At 34.8% G+C, this 17,647-nt stretch overlaps 1 protein-coding gene across 1 annotated transcript in view; it reads left to right on the top strand.

The window, feature by feature from the left end:
* MESR6 (misexpression suppressor of ras 6) overlaps positions 1-17,647 on the top strand; it is a 419,881-nt gene that overhangs the window by 201,515 nt on the left and 200,719 nt on the right. The window lies entirely within an intron of this gene.

The following is a 17,647-nucleotide window of genomic DNA, read 5'->3' as shown; positions in this document are numbered from 1 at the left end:
TCATCCATCCGGATTTTCAACCCAAAACAAACTTCTCCAAAAGATTTTCCCTGTATATAGTCCGATTATTTAATATTGCATTATATTTATATACAAACACGTTATTTCTTCATTAATAAAATAATCTTAGTCGAAAAGTCTCCAGTGAGTCACCAAAACGCCGGTGTTATGAAACCGAGTTTTAAAATGCCAACAACTTAAATAATTTCTCCTCTATATCTAAATTAATTCAAATATACTAATTCTCCATTAGATAATCTTCATAAAAAGAAATTTCCAAGTCCAATATAAACCGTTTCTCCGATTGTTTAACGTTACTTTACCTTTATATACAAACAAATTAATTCTCTATCGAGTAATGTTGATAAAAAAATATGCAGAAAATCATCAAAGCGCCGATTTAATAATATCTCGCTGAGCATCGATCACGGAAGCTTCGCACGGAATCAATGCGTTTAATTGGAATCACCGCGCGACTTCTGCACGTTTTATCGCCTGACAGCTTTTAAACGCATCCCTGGACGAATCGCTATCATAATATCGAACGATGACGTTGCCATTCGACGCAACACACGCCGGATTACAGCTAGCTGAGAGCCGCGATCCACGGAAAGCCCGGAAGACTAATTCGACGTAATGACGGGCTTAAAGGTACGATCCGCCGACATGATTGGATGCCCACGGCGTTTCGCAATACCTGCAAGCCCATTGGACGCTGGCACCCCGCTGTGGCGACGACGTCGCGTGGAATCGGCTGTGTAACAGCCGACGGATTACGCCGACAGCTCTGTCGCCGGCCTTAATTGATTTCGTTTAAACGACGAAGCACGACGACGTTGACCAGTCGAACGGCTGTGTCATCGTTCGCTAAAAGTCGAAATCGAAAACGATCCGACGAGGCCAAGCTGAAAGGTTCAGCCAGTCATCCCCTGTGTCGGGTTACGTCTTAATACGGATTAATTTCTTTGAAAGTTAGGTTTGTACGTAGAAAGCATATGGTTGCTTTAACATTTATTGCAATCAGCCTTAATACGGATTAATTTTTTTGAAAGTTGCCTATTTAGATAGCAAGAATAGTGATTTAAGGTTCGTTGGAATCGGGTTGCGTGAATTAGTTCGTTCGCATTTCTTTAAAAGAACGTCGAAGATTTGTTAGCTTTACGTAAGAGCTATTTGATCGAACAACAAGTAGATTCCATAGTTTTTGTAAGAAATTGTAGTCTTCCTTTTCTAAGTGTAAAGAGGTTTATTCAATAGCAATTGGAATATTCAATAAATATTCCAATGGCCTGAAATGTGGTGAACTCGAAGGAAATTGTACTAGCATCTGTTATGTCATGTGAAAGAATATTTATAGATACGTACTGATGAATAGTTGTGGTAATTATAGTTTAATAGGTTGATATTTCACTGTTCATGAAGCTGAAACAAATGGAAGAAAATAAAGGAAAATCCATTTTAATTAGTTTAAACAACAACGTAAAAGTGGATAATATGTTGGAAAGGTAACAGTATAATTTGTACGTGATCCTTAGAAGGATATGATTCATTTTCCTGCCCAATTAGTTATATGGAAGGTAAAACGCGTTGCGTGCACGCATGTTTCATGTGGACAGAACTGCGTCCACATCGTATATTGGTAATTAAACAATGGAACAGTGTTTGTAATTGCTCGTAACGGTAAATAATCCGAAGTACAGCTGTGACGTATGATCTTTTTGATTGCTTAATTATTCTTACGCATCCGGTGTGTACGTGATTGCACGGAGAGATCAGTCGATAAATATAAACTATGGAAAAAATGTTGTACGTACAAACGGAAGAATTTTATGACGCTTTCAGTATTTCAGGAAGTTTGTAAAATACAACCGATACAATTTTATGATCCTTTGCTAAATTTCATCCTAGTACATGTAATCGTTTATAAAAAAAAAAAAAATCGAACTTTTATTGAAATAACAATTTGACAAATTAAAAGCTTTAAAAATTGAAAAAGAACGAAAATCGCTGAAATCAATATCTATTCACTATATCAGTTTGTTGATTCCAATTTTGCAAAAACCAGATGCGAATAGAATACAATAGAATAAAATAGTTAAAAAAAGAAGAAAGTAGATCGAAAGTTTCATGTTTCTTTAGAGCTTTATATTTTGGAGTAACGTAGTTTTTTTTACACCTGTTCGCGTTACTTTTTCATTCTTTAAATAATATACAAAATCTACTTTAATCGAAGCACTAATAAAAAAAGAAAAATAATATTCTTACAACCTAAATTCTCTCAAAGGCGTCTTCGAAATTCAACAAGCCAGTCACCGTAAATAAAAATGATCGGAAAGAAAAGTTACAGAATGTTGAATGCATCATGCGTTCTATCGGTTCGAGGCGATCGTTCGTTCTTTTCACCTGTGTCCCTAATCAGCCTCTAATTCCAAAAATCAACCTGCTGAAAGGATCGGTCACGCCTCGTATTTTTTGTGCCACGACGAGAAGGAGCAAGAGAGAAAGAGGAATGAATGGCTTTCTCTGGGATTATGGGATTTCGAGTGCTTTTTTCCCAACCCATGCACCTGTATCCCCTATGTTCGCTTCCACAGGGTTTCCACAAACTTTCCACGGTTCGGTTACACTGTGTGTGTTCAAGAACGTTTTCCAGATACCTGGACCCTCGAGACTTTACCTGAGAGACCTGCCCCTCGGCGAGTTCCATCGAGAAGTCGAACCAGTAGTTTGCTCTCGGACCTATTGTGCATCTAACGATCCCGTTTATGGGGTAATTTCGAGAAGTAGTCGAGACAGACTGCTGGTTTCGCGGTTAAAATCGTTCGCTTCGACATTGAGAACATCGGCCGATCGAGAGAGCAGATATTGTGCATCGATTCTCGAATATTTGAAATTTCTAGCGTAACACGGTAGAAAATAGTATTTGTACGTCATTGTACCTAGTATTATAGCTTTTATTTTTCTGTTTTATTTTTTATTTTTTTATTTTTTTATTTTTTTATACTAATTGGTTAGGTTCAAGTATATTAAATTTCATATCATTTAGTACTTCAATGTGACTGCAAAGATTTCGTATCAAATATTGAATCTGTTAAGAAGACGTTTTATTCGAAAATAAGGATACTTCTAACAATAAGGCTTTTTGTAGTCAGTTTACGATGACGAATATAATATTGATTTAGTATTTTGTATCTCGATTAAACATTTTTATTATTTCGAATATTATGTTTGTATTCAATCTAGTAATAAAATGAGATTTGTTTTGAAAACTTTACGAACGTATAATATATATGTATAATATATTTGTTGGTTTTTCAAATTCGTTAAAAATTTGGAGAATAATTCTACGCTCTTATATATGGAAAATTTACTGACATACGCGTCAATTGTAGTTTATTGAGACACCAAAAATGTTCGTAAATATAACGAGCCTGTTAGATGCAGCACGCTTGTACATCACTTGTTTCTTTAAAAACAAGACCTGTTCGAGATATTTGCAAAAGAAAAATATACAGTTTGTATTTTATAGAAATTTTTTATATTGTATTTTATATCAAATACTTGTTCGCTGGAGAAAGAAGAAACAAATCGATTTTGACTTTAACACAGTCATCTGTTTAATCTATCCATCCACAAATTTATATCGAAAGCTTTTTTCATCTATTCGATACCTTTATACAATCGATACCTCTATACCCATTCCAAAAACATTTTAAACTTCCCAACTAACTGTTGTTTTTCCTTCCATTACCCGGGGAACCCCAACATAAACGCTTTATATACAAAAAAAGAAAAATAAATAAATAAAATAAAATAAAAAAGAAACAACAAAGGGAGAAAAAAATCGAAAAAAGTTAAAAGGTTTGTTTCACTCTGACCAAAACGGATTTCCATGGCCAGCAATTTTTCACGTGTACAGGTGGAAATCAATGTAAAAAATCAACCAGTAAATACCGTTGGAAGATGAATCTTCTCTAGTCCGACTCGGACAAATCAAATTGAAATTCCTATCGATTAAGCTTGCCTCCAGGGAAAAATTTGTTTACCATCGAAATCCCGCTGACGAAAAGGCTATCGCGGCATTTGACGGAAAAGAAACGACAATAATGAATATACATATGTACACCATTCGTCACGTCTGACCGAGACACAGAGGGAGCATAAAGCGCGTAACGGGCGTCCATTTGTCTCCTGCCATCCAGGTATAGGCAAGCATCCTACCTAATTACACTGGTTATTGGTTAATAATAGCGATGATTACCACACGAATTACATCAGAGAGAGAGAGAGAGAGAGAGAGAGAGAGAGAGGGAAAAGGAGGGAGAAAGAGAGAGATGGAACGTGCGTAGCTAGGCTCTAACAGAGACTTTAATTATATCCACTGTGAGGATATATACACGGTGTATCTGTTCATCTCGCGGCCAACAGAGCTGCAGATTAACCATTAACGTTTCCTAGCTACTTTTATACAGATAATACATACTAAGGCGTTGAATAGGAATACCTGCAAGCTGATCTTTATCGTACGTCTATCATCCATGCATGCGAAACGTTTGTAAATTGTTTTTTGCCGACAAGGAGTACATTGTTCTCCTTCCTCTTTTTGTTCGTGCGAATTATCGTAGATTCGTTTATTTGGTTTAGGACCGTTTGGTAGATATGAAAATGGACTGGTACACGTTTAATTATAATTTTGAGCTATCGATTAATTTAATACATTGACATATAGATGATTAACTACATATAGATGATTGTTGACAGCGGTGGGAATTTGTAATTTCGTTTGTTATTGTAATATTCTTTTGTTTTTATGCAATTATTATTTATTATATAAATATACAATCGTCGTGTATTTATTGCAAGTAAAATGTTCAATATATCAATGGAAAGGAGCAAAAAGATTTTGACTAGATCAACGAAGTGCGAAGAAGGTTTACAACTTAACTGAATATTGACTGACAACTATTTTATCATCGGTATAAATTATCAGCAACCTATCTCGTATGTTATAAAAAGAATAGAAGATAATACGGTTCAGGAACTTGTAGATCTTTTATGAAAGATCGTCATTAATGCGTTCAACAAATAAAAATCCAAAGAAGACAAAAATTCCTATTACATCAACTTCTGTTTATTCAAATCTGTATTCTCTAATTGCTTCTCATAAAATTCTCATTCGCCGATGTCCGATTATTCAAATGTAAAATTATAAATTCCCACATTCTCGTACCATCTTTCCATTTCTACAATTTACATCGAACTATTCTCTATGAGATTTTTGTCGGTTCCAATCACTAATCCACTTCTTCTTTATTCTCATAAAATTCTCATTCGTCAAGCTTTAAATTATACATATACAACGCTATAAATTTCTAAATCCCTCCACTATTTCCTCCTATTATCCGGCGCGATTAAGAAAGCTGAATTCCTACCTTCTAAACTTCGTAGAACTCTCACGTCTGGATACCGCGCGTCCGGGCAAGTCGACCGGAAAAGGTTGCACCACAGAGGACCACGCGTATGCACCGCCACCAACAGCGTAACGCAGCTGACACGAAACTGACCTGCACCCCGTGTCTACGAGGTTGCCTCGTGCTTTTTTCTACGCGCGCACACGCTTCACGGCACACCTACACGCAATATAGTAGGATAGGATGTTCGGTATCTTTTCCCTGTTCTCGGTGTATCTTTTCTTTTTTCGTCGATTACAAGGCAGGTCCACAACGAAACTCGGGACCTGGGGCCCGTGGAAACTTATCTCGGGCCCTGGATAAAGCTCCTCGAAGCCGAGTTCTAGTCGCGTATAAGCTAACGCGGTGCATTCTAGGCCGACAGATAGAGAAGCTGTCGAGAGGAGGGGCGTGAGCAGAGCGGAGAGGGAACTCGATAGCGTTAAATAGCGTATACGAAAGGCTTCGGGGTATTTCAAGTCACGGCTGTGTAAATACCTGTCTCTCTTTTTCGTCCTCGTCCGCGCTGGAATACTTTCCTCCTCTCTCTTTTTTTTCTTTTTTTCCTCCACTTCTTCCACTTCTCCTCTTTTTTCGCCTCTTTCGTAGCTTGATACCGGAGGATGATTCTGAATTGTTGGGTAAATAACGAAATCGATATTGTTTACCGTGGAATATCGTCGATGGAAAAAATTCGAAATGTGGGGCGTTAAAGAGAGGAAAAAGGGGTACGAGTGGCTCGAAAGCATATGGCACTCGTTGAAATGGATCAAAACAGTCGACCAGCATATGTACAGTCGTTTTCCAGTGTTTTCTGTTGAAACGTACTTCGGTGTGATTTTAGTCATCGGCAGGATATTTTTATTAGTAATTTCGTTTCCTTTTCTCTTTCTTTTTTTTTTTTTTTAATGTTTCCGACTTACAAGGATTTTAAATCGAAGGTTTAGGAATTTTCTTTCGGTACGATGATCTTTTTGATATCGAAATGCATTTTTGTGTAATTTTATCCATTATATTATTATTTCTGCTCTTGGACTTTTTGATCTTTCGAAAATTCTTCAGTGATAAACTGACTTAAATTTTCGTTTATCACGATGATTTTCTTCATTTTCTAACCTATATTTGCTGGATATTCATGCGTGGGAATGTTGAGAGAGTTCATTGCGCGTGGCTGATTTAGCAAAACGCGCAACATGCACAGATGACTGTCGATGGATGCAAATGATGCTAAGGATTCTTGAGAGAAAAATATTGGGATTTATTGATTGTGTGAAAGTTGCGCCAAGGTAATAGAGCAAACGGGAAACGGCTTTCGTAAATGTCGAAATAAAGGAAAAAGGATAGGTGAAAGCTTTGTTTTCACGCTGCGTGCGATCAACGGAACCGGAAAAATCATTTGAAGAGTCTTCACTTCGGAAAACGTGTTTTCTAAAATAATTCTGGATGCATTCTGGATAATTATGGACGCATATAATTAAACCGCGGTGCCGCATATAAAAATTCCCCGTTTGTCTATTAGAATTCTATTATCAAATCAAAAAAATACTCAAGAATACTAGGAATTTGTTTCTTTTTCATTATACAATGACATTATGCATAATTCAATTGAATTAAAAATGAAACTTGCATTTAGCACTTATATTATATGTCAGTCAAGATATAATGATTCGATTAATTGCAACGATTCAAAGCGAACATAAAGAATCTATTAAAATGTCACTGCTTGAACATTTTTCAAAGGATTGTTCATGTTGTACGATGTGAATTGATATCGACATCGAACCGATTACGAAATTCGTGTACAGTTAAGGAGCCTTTCTCCTCTTTACGCAATTAAATCTCTTGTTTTTTTTTTTTTCAAATTTCAACTCTCATGAACGATATGTCTACTGAGATACGCAGCAATTTTTTTTCCGAAGTTTTGTACAATAATGTCATTTAAACCCTCTGTATGAGGTTCGCATTAACGAAAGAATGTATCAATTAAATTTTTATATTACGTACTCGTACTGCTTGATCATTCAATGATCAATTTGATCTATTCATTGATCGTTTCAAACAAAAAAACAATGATAAATGTGAACGGTGAAATTAGATTAGAAAAATAGAATTGTATTGCAATCTTCATCTTCAGGGAGTATAATAACCACGTTATATCCACGTTAATTTTACACAGAAAAGGAAACATCGAAAATGTCCGGCTATTTGTAATCTAAAACCGGATATTTCCTACGAAATATTAATTTCTTATGGATGGTAGCGTGAAGAAATACTCGAGGAACGAATCACGAGTGAAACATCGGGAATGTTGATCGTACAGTACGCGACATTCATTAAATTTTCTCTTCGTCCGAACCTGTACGCCATCAGCATTTCACGGAGGCCATTTTGATTTCTTTAGTAAGAGAATTTTCAATGATTGCCGCGCGTCCACTTCGGTTCATCGACGATATTTAATTACCACCTCTTTTATGGTATGTTTACACGAACTCGGGAATGTATCCTTATCATTACTACCATCTTCTTTTCTTCCTTTTCTTTAAGAGGAAAGATCGAGGGGTCTGCGAACGCGCCTGGATGCTATTTTATTATGCGTCGATCGAAGAGAGTCTTGTTGGCTGAATGCAATTAAAGGGGAATGTCTTGTGACTCTGCGTTCTGCTAACTAGACGGAACAATTATCGTCGATTCGATTATGTAATTGCTGGTGAAAGATTCTATGCACATCGGGCATATTTTTCTATCTATTAGAAATGGTATGTTCTTGTAGTATTTGCCGACGTGATGGAATTAATCGAGTATTGCACGCTAGACAATCTATTTCTAATAGTATCTACATATTTCTGATTGATCGATCGATGATTTCTTATAATTGGACGTTTTATTTGATTTGCTTCGGTTATCGAACAATTACTCTTCGATTTTATATTTCCAGTCTATGAAATTTTCTGTCTCTACTCGTGCAGAATTAATAAAAATCATTTTAATACCACTTGTATCGAATTCCAATAATTCTAATAATTCAGATGTTTCTGGTCTGGGCTAGTTATTATCGAAGATTGACGCGTTAGCTTCCAATTAAAAGATATTTAATTTACCAATGTCTCCTTCTGCGTTTTTGCAGAATTAATAAAAAGGATTTTAATAGTACCTGTATTAAATTCTAACAATTAGATATTCCATGTGGTTTGGCGTAATTATCGAAGATTGGCGTACTAGGTATTAGCCAAAGGATTTTCAATTTATATTTTTTTCCTCTCCGTCCTGGAGTATTAATAAAGAACGTGATGGACAGTTTTGTTTGTAACAGATGGATTAAACTCTATTACAATTAATTGGATTTATCATTTGGATTGTGTCAATTGCCACAGATTTTAACTGAAGCGTTTCCAATTTACGTTTATTGATTGCAAGACTATGGATTTTAATACAAATTTATATTTATCAACACAATTGAGAAAATGAGATTTAAGTAAAAAATTTCGTCCTCTCGATAATATAACAACTATAACTCTCGATAATATCTTGTACATATTTTATAGATTTTAGTATATCATTTACATTCTGTACACCTTTGAACATTTCATTTCTCCATAAATAGATAAACACCTGTATAATCTATGGATGAACCAATACCGTCAATTTTCGTTTAGATACTTCAAACATAAAACTCTTACGATCATCACCTGGATTAGAAACAGAAACTACGAAAAGAATAAATAAAATATTCCTGACATTCGCGTGCTAAAAATACGAGTAAACGAATCTCGAATAAATTTGCAACGTATTAATATTACGTCAGTTCTCAAGCTGACCATCGAGATTCTGGATAGCACGATCATAAAAGCAATTGTTAAACGAGTGCGAAGAAGACAAATATAAAATACAGGAAGTGTATATTCCAAGGATAAATTGATTAAACAAACTTACACGGTACCGTGTCGAGTGTTTCTGCTCTCGAAGTGGGACGAAGATGGTGAGGCACGCGTACCGGAAACACGAAGGAGTCGTTACCGTGTACGAGCTCGCTATCGTGAACGCCATACAAACAACGCCATGGAAATGTCTCCGTACGATTCTCTCCCTTCTTCGTTCTGCTCTTTCACTTTTGTACGTTGTATCTTCCCCCAGTCTTCTGGATGTAGCGGTACGAATCGTAAAAGTCCGGTTAACAGCGGTGGTTCGAGAACGATCGACGATTTCAGAGCGGCGGAAGAATCCTCCAACGACCGGAAAACGATTTGAAATCTTATCGGTACCGATCGTCCGTATAGACGTTGCTTCTGACTTTCTCTCGTCGAAAAATTATCATCCAAATTGATCAAATCTTATTTCCCTATTGTATGTCGTGTACGCATTTTCTTTCTTTCTTCTTTTTTATTATTATTTTTGATTATTTATTTCTTCTCCTTTTATTCTTGTTGTTGCGAGTATTTTTCAGGTAGAATTTGACGAACATATGAGGTGATATTTTATAAGTAAGTTTATTTAATCAGTATTTGGTAAAAATTTCTTTTGTAGGTATTAAATTGGAAAAATGTAGAAAATTCAAACAAGATCTTGTTTCAAATATTATCAAGTTTAATCATTATTTGCGCGATAAATAATTTTCTGTTTGTACGAAAATAGTGGTGAACGATCGAAGAATCATTTCTGCGAAAAGAATAGTAAAAGAAGAAAGGAAAAAGAAGAAAAGTAAAAGAAGAAAAATGCTATAGAAATAACGTAACATACTGAAGAAAGTATTTTTGATATTGAATATTTATAGCTCCAATAAATAATTGAATAAGCATAGCAAGTTATCCATCAGAATACTAAAAGCTAATTTTATTTCTATTTTCGAAAATCACATTATAAATTCTCAACTTTCTTAGAATACCTGAAAAACACGATCACCAATTGCATTTAACAACAAAGTATAACTTTTAATCAGAAACTATAAGGAACGTTAACGAATCCGAAAATTTACAATGTATTTTCTGCGCCGTCATCTTTGTCTCTTTACAAAAAGGAAGAAAAAAATCCTGCATACTAAATCTTCTGACTTACGTTTCTCCGTGTCAGTATTCTTTATACTGTGCACTTTTAGTGATCCTCGTGAAGAGGAAAGAGATGGAAGGAGGAGGGAAACACCCCAATCTCGAAGAAGATCTTTGGTAAGCAGATGAAAGAAGCTTGCTAGAGAGACGTGGCTTGAGATTTAAGAGGCTTAGCATTCGGCGTGGACCTCGTAGGGCAGCTAAAACGCACCGAGTTCGTTTTATAGGGTCCCTTTCTTCTTCTAGGGGACGGGCCCCGAAATTGGAGAGTGTTCGCCCGTCTAGAGAGGCTTCCAGATTCCAGATACCAGAGGAATAGGGTTACTGGCTCGGAACTAGCAGGTGGATACCGTCCACGGCATGTGAATATTCTTCACGTAACGGGTGTTGAAAATATAATAAAGCGGATATTCTTATGGTGCAATGAAAATTTGATATCATTGGGAAATATGGTACATCGTGTTTATAATTCAGCTTAAAATTGATAACTGTTTTTAGGGTATTTTCAGGGTGGTATAGTTGATTGAGGAAGAAAATTGCAGAAAGAGAAGAAGAAGGAAAGTAAGTTGAAAGAAAAATTGAACCGTATATTATTCTCTTACCGCCCTCGATTAATTTTAATGTCTATGGAAATTAAAATAAAGCAATACTATTGTTTTTACATCAAGGTATAGGTAGTCTATTATTTGAATTAGATTAGAATCTAATTCTAACTCTGTATGTTTAACTTGTTGATTTTCTGTGAGAAAATTGTCTAAGTTTTTCTATAGATAGTGATCATCGAGGGAAAAATCTAGAAAAACCAGAGAAAGGAAATGCAACGGAACTCTATTCTTGTGATTCTAATTACACTTGGCATACTAATCAGCATCGTTGGCATGCAGCTTTGTAAGCAACGGTTAATTAAATTATATTACACGAATATTTTATGTTGTCAAAGATAAAATGAAATGAATACGCAACTTTCTTAAAAATTGTGATGATAGAAAAAAATGGTTTAAAATTGGCAAGACAAAAATCTATCTCTGCACTGATATATAAATAATATATTAATAATAGTATCTTAATAAATAATAGTAGTAATCTGACCTCGACATATAATTCGTTTATTAATAATCTTTAATATAATATTGTAGTACACTAATTTAGAAACATTTTTAAGACGGAATATATATATTTTTAAATCTTTAATTTAAATTTATTATTTTTAAATAAAAGATTTAAAAATCTATATATATAGATTTAAAAACATTCTTTGAAAGTCAACAAATTACGCCAAGTACTTCCAAGTATAAAATAGGGAAAAATTACTTGTTTGTTAACTAGCAGAGTACGGTAGTCAGTAAATGTCATCAGAGACTCAATAATCCGGAGAAGAACGTCATTCGGACAGGGACAATTCTCACAGAGAATTGGTAATTCTGATAAATACTCCAACAACCTCTTACGGTTATCTTGGTCTGAAACCGATAAAAGGACGCGCGGTAGAAGCATCGAAATTCCTGAACTCCCGCTGCGCGCACACTCGCGTTTCAGAACGCCATAAAAGCACCACCGTTTTCCTTCTCGATATTATTTATTTGTCCCTTTATTTTTCCACGAGATCGGTCAACGGTAGCATAAAGGTCGAAGAAGAAGGAGAAAAAAAAAAGGGAGAAACGCGGTTTAACGTGTTCGTTTTACGTGTTTATTTCGCGCCATGTGTTCCGCACAATTTCGAAAAGCAACGCCGAGGGTGGAACGTTTGTTTTACACAGCGTAAGGGTTGCTCTTCGTTTATTTGCTTTCGTTTCACCGGTTCTTGTGTAAATACCGAGCGTGTGGTATCGGCGAATGCATGGCGTTCACGTGTTTTAAGGAATCGTTACGTATTTTTGTATCTCGTGTAGTTCCTTTTCTTTTTTTAATTGGGGATGTTTATGGACAATCATTATAATAATTCATTCGGTGAGTGCAACGATTACTTCGATGTGTAGGGTAAAAGCTTTGATGTTTATTATTAAAAAAATCGTTCTTTTGATGTGTTGAATTCTTATTTAACTGCGTAATCTTCTAAATTTATGGAATATCGTAAGATAACGTTAAAGTTTATGTTAACAGATGCGTGATATATAAATTAGTAAGTCAAGAAGAAGGTAAAGAGCGGAATAAATTAAGTAACTGACGAGGAATTTGAGTGGAGGATACAAGATTGGTTGAAACGATAAATACGATAGACAACATCGTCTCGTTAAAACAGTCAGCCATACACGGCTACTGGAATTCGGTGTTCCCCCTCTCAGTTCGCTCACCTTCAACAGACGTCGTTCTAAATACAGTTATTTCTAAATTCCTAATTTTCTCGATTTTAGTATTATCTTTATTGCGTCTTGATAGTAAAAGCAAATGGCGATAAATAAAATTCTTTATAACTTATACAGGATCCAAATTATTTGACAAAATATTTACCAATATAAATAAAATTACTGGTGGAAGTTCACAGCATCACGTCTTTTTAAATTAAAAAATTGATAAAGTTAAACAAGAGAAATTAAATGTTTTATTATTATCGAATAGATGATACTATTATAGGTTACAAATGATATACGAGAAAAAAGAATAGTATTATTGCAGTACGATGATATTAAAATAAAATTCCTACTGGAAGATATTTCATCCACGATAAGTGTTACATTTAAATACATCCAATTGAAAATCATTGTACAGGAATGTTTCATTATGCGTGTAATATATAGATAGTTCTAAAAAATTCTTTAAAGTATACTTTCGTTTGGTTCGAGAAAAGAGGCAACCGACTCGGCGGAGAATAAAAGAGAATGGAAAGTGGCCATTGAAAATAACAGACGCTATTGCGGGCTGGGAAAAGAAAGGTAAAAAATCCGTATATTTTTCAGGCGTATTAGGTCGTAACGATTTTTCCGGCTTCGAACCACAGCGATTACGCTCTCGTCGAGGAACGTTGCAACGCGAAATTAAATTCCTAACGAATTCCATTACATCTCGCGCGATGCACACCGCAACAGAAACTTTTCAGCTAACAGAGAAAAGAACGTTTTTTGTTGATCACAGTTTCGCGAAGCGCGACCAATACCAGAAACACGCGTTTTAACATTGTAAATTAAACGATGTTGGATTTATCGTCCTTGAAATGTTTCGTAACTACGCGAAAGGTTGATTGGAACATTTTTTAATAAGTTTATATCTCCAGATTATTTTACGAAATAAGATTAAAATATTGTAATATCGTGTAGTGTATGTGTTGTAGATTTTTGGATTACAGTGGGAAAGATAATATAATGTGTTCTACTATTTTTAAATAAGGGTAGCAGAAAAGGTTTCAAACAAAAATATATAACCATGGTAAGGTAGAGGATAAATAACGACGTCTTATCATAGCAACTTAAAAGATATTAAATCTTGGAGTTCTTCGTAATTACGCTAAGGACAATTGGTATTTTTTGAATATCTTATATTTCCAAACTATTTCATGATTTAAAATTGAGATATTAAAATATCATATACTGTATGTACACTGAGTTTATGGCAAGATATGTAACATGGGAAAGAAGGTGAGTATATTATTGTTAGTTGTAGTAAAGAATAAAATTGATCGATCGTGAACGATAATACGGGTTTGCAGCAAACCATTCAGTATAATGAAATTATATTTGAATTGCATTTTTCCCTTTTATAGAGGATGTTCGTTTAGAAACATTAAAATGTATATTTAATTATGAAATGCCATTCCGTTTATAGAAAACATATCTCATTTGATATCATAAAAAGATTATACGTCAGAACAAGTTTCATTAAAACACTGGCTTGAAATCATTACTCGAACTTTAGCGATGATTAAAAATAGAAAGAAGAATAGAATCAGCGAAATTTGCACACTGTAGACGATGAAGATAAAATTACACATTGAATACAATAAGATGTGCACAGTTACCATCGCGGAAAGTTGCGTTGATTTCCTTCTTACAAATTTTTCTTACTTGCAATTATTCAAAACGCTCTCTGTGTCTAAAACTTAACAACATCGTTAAGATTAAATTTTTATCTTGATTATTGCATTCTTGACGTGGTACTTTCATTGAAACTCATTAATATTATTCCCTACAATTTGTTTGTAATTTAAAATTACGAGAATTGAAAAAAAAGGTTCGTACATAGTATCCTACGTTGCTCTTTCTTCTCTTTTAAAAAATATATTTTATATCGGTAGCATCAAACGTCTTTTACTTTTCTGTTTTCAAATAATATATCTTATGCTAAGATACGTATAAGAATATATAATTTATAATAATCATTTATAAATTATTGATGATGAAGTATTTCGAAAATATCTTTTCCCATGCACTTCAAACGTCGAAAACAAATACGATAATTATCATTTATTGGCTTACCATTCGATGAAATCAATAAAATGTCAAAACTATTTAACATCTTTCCATTCACCAGCGTCAATACATAAATTTCTTATTTGCAGTATTCGTTCGCTATAGAATAATTGCCACTTAACATCATTGATTTAACGCATGTGATTATTAAAAATGCAAAAAAAAACAAATAGTATAGGCAAGAAAATGTTAATTTAACACATAAAGATGAGAAAAAGACAGAAACAAATAAAGAGAAGGAGTACTTGAGCCATCCTTTCTAGAATAGAAGCCTTCGTTAAAAATAAACTCGCGTGTGAATAAAAGTGCTACCTGACGTAATCGATGGGACGAGCCTGTACCCACGCCTGTACACGCGGCGTGAAATTAATTAAACAATCAAGTAAACGCATGACAACCACCCTCGATCGAGCACGCACCTCAAGGTGCGTTTAGACCAAATGAGCAAGAATACTTAGAGCAAGAGCAAGATCATTTGTTCGTGTTTGCTTCGATCATCGAGTAATTTCTTCGTAAATTCATTTTTAACGATTGAACAGGCGTTTCTGGAGCGATTGGACGAGCAATCGTCAAACGAAGAAACAATATTCGTTTATACCTTAATTTTACTAAATGAAGAGCATTCACTCTACATGAGATCGTCGTGGTTGTACAACAACCGATTTTATAGTGCTTAATGCAATTAAGAAAACTGGATTACCCTTCGGGCTTTAAACCAGTCGCACAGTTTTCTTATCTTCCCAGTTTTTTAATCCAACTGGTATTTCGTGAATTTGATATCTTGAGATAAAACATAGCGTGCAATTTGAACACATTTTTAAAAGATTTATTTTTATATGTGGTGGGTTTGTTGTCTTTTAAATATTCATTGTAGGTATTATTTTAATTACAACTAGGTAGAGTGTTCAGAGGGTTATGATGAGTTTCATAATTGATTAGCGACGTTAATAGCTCATTTTACTGTTGTTGAAGGATGTTATTTTCGATGATTAAGTAAGGGAACGCATTTTATACTTATACTCGACCATTTATTTTAAAGTTTTTAATAGTAAGGGAACATGTTCTGTATTATTTTATAAAATCCCTCGTACTATCTCATTTTCACACGAGTACGAAATTATATAATTAATTTTTCAAGGATAGCGATCGATAAAACATTGTTCGAATCGATGGAATTTAAATAAAGAAGTAAGAGAAAGACGCCAGGCGATTGTAAAAGGAATAGCGATACGTTTCGTTCATTATTTCCTTACAAATCGCTTCCTTTTGCTAAACATTTCAACAGAATTCAACGATCATAGAACTTAATCAACTTGACAAATCATTTAAATAACTCTATGATTTACTAAGGATGGCTGATTAGAACAGTTTAACGAGTAACAGCTCGTGCTGAAACGTTAACGACTCTCAATGTCGATTAACGACTGATAAAGCTATCCTTCTTCGTGATTTCACGTAACCAGGCTGGCTCTTTCATGCCGACAAACTGTACATGGGCGTTCCGTTAGCCAATTGAATTTACTGTTAAACGTTTCGACGAAAGTGCAAATACTGTCTTAAGAATCTGAATTCTAGGTAGACGCTGTTGCGTGGGCGTTGAGAGATTGTTCTGTGTGGGTATTTAGAAGTTTAATGAATTGTTACTTTAACTTCGATGGGTGTAAGAAAGGTGTATTGTTATAATCTATTCATATTGATGGTGTTAATTTATTTCTTGTTAGCACATGAAATATGATAGTATGTGGTAAAGAAGCAGATATAATATAGGAGAAACATTAATCATTTGTGAGGAGAGGTATGAATGTTGAATTTTAATTCGAAATTATTTAATCTACATTAATACTAAAAAATTGCTACTAAATATACACGTTTCTATAGATTTATCGTATATCATATAATATCAAAACCTAAAATAACTAAACTTAAAATAAAAATAATCTAAAATCACTAAAATGTCCTATAACGTGAATTTTTCTACCACAGATCTTGCGCATAAATTATATTATATGAAAAGCATCATCTTCCCTTTCACTTTTATTATTAATAACCCGGTTATTTCCCCGAAAAGTCACATTTTATTTCCACACAATGATAACGCACTCTCTAGTTTGCGTCACATTCCTCTACATAATATTTTCTCATTTTCTACTCTATTCTCTTCGAAACAATCTCGCCAACCTTGCCACAAACTGAACATTATAAATTGGTTGGCTCGTCATCGAACATCCTCACCGTTGATTATCCTGATGCATTTGCCCCGGCGGTTCACACGGTCGATGATGAACGTACCTCACCGAAAGAATGGCCGGTATAGACTGGACGTTGGGCCAGGAAGAAACGAAGACGATCGTTAGGTAAATTTACGAGGTCACGGAGCACGTCAGCTAAATTTTGCGGCCAACTCATAGACAATGAGGACGATCGTGAAGAGGACCAACGCGTCGCTAGACCCCAACCCGGACCCCCTTAACCTCGAACCATAAAATCTCATGGTGAGAGTTCACTAGCATCGACGATATCCTGTTCTACGGCTTCATAAATCATGGAACCGCTAACTTCGCTCGCCACTAGGCAACTTTACGCTACTGGAACCTTTACGTGTGATATTAGGTCGTTCCGTAAGTTCTGACGTTTTTTCAGTATGTATTTTTAGTGAAGCATTGTTTTCTATTTGTCAAGACCATGTCGTTTCTTGGTTGGTTATTTTCTGAACCAATATGTGTTGAATATATTTAGTAATAAATAATTTATGTACTTA

This window comes from Bombus vancouverensis, chromosome 1 (assembly GCF_051014615.1).
Source record: "Bombus vancouverensis nearcticus chromosome 1, iyBomVanc1_principal, whole genome shotgun sequence".
Lineage (NCBI taxonomy): Eukaryota > Metazoa > Arthropoda > Insecta > Hymenoptera > Apidae > Bombus > Bombus vancouverensis.
The sequence above is the reverse complement of the archived record's forward strand: the minus strand, read 5'-3'. Positions and strand labels throughout refer to the sequence as shown.